We start from the raw sequence: 5,981 nt of genomic DNA, 5'->3' as shown, positions 1-5,981 counted from the left end.
CCAAGTTTATCTTTTCTTTCTGGTTCTTCTCTCCCGCAATGAGAGGGGGAAGTATCTGAGCCAGCTCTGTGTTGTTTCCTTGCTGGCTGGGGTTAAATCATGATCCTCCTCCATGGGTCTCTCTGCCCATTATTAAACATTCTATTTTCATTCAAGAATGAGACCCATGGGCTCCATCATCTTTAAAAATCTCTTCCATGACCTTTCTGTCCATGTCCCCATTTTTTTTCCATATTGGGTCTGTGTATCAGTCAGCCACCTTGTCCTGTCCAGAGGTCCTGACAGCCTCTGAGACCAGGGAGAAGCTGCCTACGGCTGCTCATTCCAGCAAGCAGCAATTCCATTTAAAGCCCATCTAAAAAATACAGGCTGTGCTGTGCCAAGGCAAATAGGAAAGCACAGCACTTCAGACACTCAGGATCCAGCTAAACCATCCATAGAACGCCAACTGCCAATCTTATGACAAAATTCTGCTGGTTTTTTATTCAAAATGAAAATATGTTGGTGCCCAGCGGGCAGTGCTGAGGAGAAAGCTTTCCCCAGTTCACTCCTACTCAGCAGGAGGAAGGAGATGTTTTAATATGGGACTGAGCTGTGACAGGACAAGAAACCTGCATGTTCCCCATACCCTCCTTGGGATCAGGGAACAAGGGGCAGGAGCAGAGGAAACAGCCTCAGGTGGCCCCAGGCAAGGTTTGGATTGGATATTGGTATAACTTATCTATATACCAATATATCTATATATCTGTATTGGATATTGGTATATCTTATCTATATTGGTATATTTTATCTATATCTATCTATCTATCTATCTATCTATCTATATATATATATATATATATATATATTGGATATTGGTATATCTTATCTATATACCACCTCAAATGGATGGTCAGGCACGGGCACAGCTGTTCAGGAGTTCCCATCCCTGGAGGGATTTAAAAGACAAATGAATGTGGCAGTTGGGGACATGAAGTGGCCTTGGCAGTGCTGGGGTAACAGTTGGACTTGATGTTCCAGAGGGCTTTTCCAACCTAAATGATTCCATGACTCTCTGCACCACCCTTGGTCTGTGTTTCCCATCTGGCAAGATGCAAACCCCATTTTCCTAAATCTTTCCTCAGGGAACTTGTGGAGATGGTAGAAAATGGCAGAAGGTATCATTCCCACTCATTGAATCCCAGGTACAAAGCAGCAGGATGTCACAAAGTGTATGAAAAAAGCTGTGAATCCCATGGCATCAGTAAGGTAAAATGCCAGGGACAGTTCCAGTGCCAGGGCTTCCTGCCAGGCTGAAATCAGGTCCCATGAGAGGCCTCCCTATCCCACTGTTCCTGCAGGGGCTGTTCCTGCACTCCCAGCCCTGAACAGGAACTGAAATCTCACTTTCATATTTTAAAGGGAAAGTACATTCAGCCTGGAGCAGCCTGGAGAGGAGGAGACTGAGGGCAGAGCTCACAGGGGCTGCAGCTCCTCCCAAGGGGCAGCTCCAGCTCTGGGACCAGGGACAGGGAATGGTTGGAGCTGTGCCAGGGCAGGTTTAGGTTGGATATCAGGAAAGGTTCTTCCCCCAGCACCCTCTGAGTGTTTGGACAGCGCTGCCAGGAATGCCCAGGGTGGGATTGTTGGGGTGTCTGTGCAGGGCCAGGGGCTGGGCTGGATGACTCTTGCAGCTGCCTTCTAACTCAGGATATTCTGTGATTCTGTGATACATGAAGTCAAAAATGTGATCATTCTCTACTAAGCTCCCACACAGGATCAAGCACACTTTGAAATACATTAAAAATCCAGGCAAACCCCCAGCTATTTAATGGTAACTAACTTGGAAATCATTAAAGGGAGGGTTAGATGGGCAATGAGGAGCTCTGTAGCACCTGTTAGCCAGGAACAGGTTGCATCCCTCTGGAAAAGGTGTCACACAGTAGGATGGCAAAGGAAGCAGCGAGATCCTCCAGGAGAGCAGGAGGAAAAAGAACAGTGAAAGCTGTTCTAAGTGGAGGCAGCACAGCAGAGGGTGGAAAACACAGGCTGTTTTCAGGCTCTGGAGAGGTGATAATAACCAGGGAGTCAGGAAAAATAATAATATCTGGAATAAAGAGAGACAATTATGAACTTCTATTGAAACTGAAGTGGTTTTTTCTCCCAGTGTCAGGGCTGGAGAGCTCTCACTGCAGATCTCATGGGTGAACACTCTCTGAGTGAGATCAAGGCAGCACTATTTCTTTAAAAACCCTTCTTTAAAAGCACTTCTTGGATTATAGTTATGAATTTTCTAAGTCTTTCATTTTCATCTTCATCACAGTTGGATGAACTTTCCAACTGTGAGTTCATCCTTCTCTGCTGAGATGCCACAGAGGCTTTTGGAGGCATCTCCCAGTGGGTGCTGGTCCAGCCCCACACAGGCCATGTTCCACCCCCTGCACCAGCCCTGAGCATCCCTGGATCCTCACTGCTTCCAATTCCCAGCTCCCTGCAAGCAAAACCATTGCAGCTTTTTGTACCAGAGAAGGGAATGAAGCTGAGGAAGGGTCTGGAGCACCAGGAGGGGCTGAGGGAGCTGGGAAAGGGCTCAGCCTGGAGCAACGGAGGCTCAGGGGGGACCTTGTGGCTCTGCACAACTCCTGACAGGAGGGGACAGCCGGGGGGTCGGGCTCTGCTCCAGGGAACAGGGACAGGACAAGGGGGAAGTTGAGCCAGGGGAGGTTTAGGTTGGATATTGAGAAAATCTTTTCACTAAAATGGTGGTCAGACACTGGCTCAGGCTGCCCAGGGCAGGGGTGAAGTCACCATCCCTGGAAGTGTTCAAAAGCCATCTGTGGACTTGGGGACATGGTTTAGTGGTGGTTTTGGCAGTGGTGGAAGAATGGTTGGACTCAATGATCCTGGAGGTTATTTCCAAATTTAATGATTCCATGATTCTGTGACATTTTTAAGACTTTATCATTTCCGTGTTCTGTTCACAGCAAAATCATGGGTTTATTCCGAGTCCTTTGTCCTGAGGATGTTTTCCTGAAGAGCTGCCTGGCAGAAATCCCTCAGGGCTGGCTCAGGAATTTGATTTCCCACAGGGCACTCACCAATTGAGTTTTTTCTCTGGTTTTTCATTACACGGAGCTGTTACAGTGACTCCTCCCAGGGCACCCAGCAGGCACTTTGGAGGAAGAAAAGCACAACACACACCAGCAAAATTCATCCCAGCAGTCCCATGGCCCCAGCTCAGGCCCTGTGGGTCAGTTTTTGCTGCCTGGTTTTATCTGCAGTATCTGCCTCTGCTGGGCTTAAAAACTGCCCAATAAAAGCTGGATTTGCAGAACTCCCAGGTTGGAGCTGATGGCCCATAGCGGTGCTCCTGCCTAGTGGAGCATTCCCATGGGATTTATTTTAAGCCTGTGTTCAAGACCATATGCTGGAATGTTTTTCCAGAGCTCCAAAGGATCTGAACTGGTGAGTTCTACACATTCTTAAGTGAATCCCTGAGTTGAGTCTGAAGTGGGTTAGTTCACAGCCTGCTACACCAGACCCACATCCTTCTGGGATAAAGGGGACAAGAAATCATGCAAAATCTGTTTTTCCTCACAGCAAGTGTTGCCTTTCAGCTTTAAAAAAAATGAAACATTTTAAATGAACATTACAAAACCTTTGCATCAAGATTTTCAGTTTGACTAAAAATTTTGGGCTATGTTAGATGAACAAACACAAATAATTAGAAATTCCACAGCAGCAGCACATCCCATCCCTGCTGTCCATGTGTCCAACCCCTCCTAGGGAGCTGGGCTGCCTGGTGACACTGGCCATGGCACAAGTCATGTCGTGACACTGTCATGGCACGTGTGGTCCCACAGGGATGCAGCAACCATAGAGGAGAGCAGAGGAATGGGGCACCAAGGGGGTAGAGCTAAGAGGACCTGACTGGCATTTCTAAATCCTGAATCAGCATTACTGCACTTCTATGTCTTTTGGGTTTTGACAGTTCATAGAATCATGGAATGGTTCGGTTTGGAAGGGACCTTAGAGCTTATCTCATTCTACCCCCTGCAGGGACACTTTCCACTGTCCCAGGCTGCTCCAAGCCCTGTCCAGCCTCATGACAGGGCAGTTGTTACTGGATGATCTTTTAGGTCCTTCCTATCCAAACCATTCTGTGATTCTGATCTATGATGGGGGGCATTTTTCTAGGAAGGATCTGTTGAATCTACCCATGTCTTGTGATTTAAGATATATTAAAGCTTTTAAGTATAAGCATTTAATTTTTGGATGAGACCATATCGGGGTAGGACAGGATCACGAGATTAAATCCGGCAGTTAAATCCACATCAGTGCAGGGCTGCCCTGAGCTGGGCTGGTTTATACTGTCCCCAAAGTCTGCTGGGCTGAGGGGAACCTGGATGTGTTGAACAGGAGTGCTCAGCCCTCTGCTTGCCTGTCTGCTGCTGAGCACGGGCCTGTGGGGTTCTGCTGCCCAGGACATGTGCAGGGCTCGTGGAAAATATCAGGGATGGGATCCAAGGGTTCCACTTCAGCAGCTCCCTAAAGCCCCATGTGTGTCTCTGCTTTCTGCTACACCCCAGGTGTCCTCCGGTGTCCCCAGGTGTCCCCAGGTGGCAGCTTTGCTCTCTCTTAGGGTGCAGAGCCTGCTCAAGGTGCAGTGTTCAGGCAGCTCAGTCAGTGTTTGCACACATTTATCCTGTCCCTGGCTCTCCCAGCAAGCACTTCAGAGCTAGCACGGAGAAGTTCTCAAGTTAAACCAACTACAAGATGCAGGAGCCAAGCACAGGAGCTAACCCCCAGCCTCTGAGAGTGTCTGCTAGGGGATTCTGATGCTTTAAGAAGCGTTTAAAGGTCTAATCCACTGAGGAAAGCTCAGCTCTGGAGGCACACTCAGCTTCACTCCCCTGCCAATTGCTCTCCTGTGCCTCCTCCTCAGCCTGAGCATTTTGCACTGAGAAAGAAATCAGCAAGTTGTACAATTTGCTGTTGGAAGTAGAAGTCCCACAGCACCCCTGCACCTCCCCATGTCAAGGTGGGGGGTTATTTTCGGATGCTGAACATCCCCTCCTGCAAGAACCCATGGCAGGGAATGGAGTGAGCCTGGCCAGCTGTTAGCAGGCCGTTTTCATCACTTCTCCATTTCATGCCTTCCAGCCTCGCTGATGTTCCTCCTGCTCTCTCATTAGCAAAACAATCTTCTTACAACACTCTATTGCCTGCAGCTTGGTTGGCTCCATTTTTGCAGACCTTCACAGGGGCAGGAACAGCCTTCAGTGGCAGAACATACAGAAGGTGAATGTTTTTTCATAAAGGCTTTTTAGAACTGACCTGTGAAGAGCTCCAGGTGGTGGGGCATTGCACAGACTTAAATCCAATCTGTTGAGGTCAAATATCCCAGTGCCATTACAGGAAACTGGAATTTCCATATTTACTGCAAGAAGAACAAGAGAAAGTTAGTAACCTCATGCACAGACTGGATTTAAGAGGGCTCCTAACTGAAGGCTAAACCCTGTGCAGACCTAACCTGGGTCTGAAGTGGCATCCACAGCATGAGACACAACCTGAGCTGGAAGGGACTCACAGGGATCATCCAGCCCAGCCCCTGTCCCTGCACAGACACCCTAACAATCCCACCCTGGGCATCCCTGGCAGCGCTGTCCAAACACTCCTGGAGCTCTGGCAGCCCCGGGGCTGTGCCCATTCCCTGGGGAGCCTGGGCAGTGCCAGCACCCCCTGGGGGAGGAACCTTTCCTGATATCCAACCTCCCCCCTGACTCAGGGCTTATTGCTGACCACGAGAATCAGTTGATTTGTTGGGCCTGGGTATGTTGGGGCATTTGTCTGGGGTTTTTGGACATCCAGAGGATGTTGCAAGAGTAACTCCAGTGGGGCTGGTGGATGTCTGGAAACCCCTGGAAGACACCTGGAAAACACCAGGGCTGAGGGACAGAACCTTGCCATGTGCTGATGTGACAAAGTTGTCAGCTCATCCT

The sequence above is a fragment of the Agelaius phoeniceus genome, chromosome 16, assembly GCF_051311805.1.
Source record: "Agelaius phoeniceus isolate bAgePho1 chromosome 16, bAgePho1.hap1, whole genome shotgun sequence".
Lineage (NCBI taxonomy): Eukaryota > Metazoa > Chordata > Aves > Passeriformes > Icteridae > Agelaius > Agelaius phoeniceus.
The sequence above is the reverse complement of the archived record's forward strand: the minus strand, read 5'-3'. Positions refer to the sequence as shown.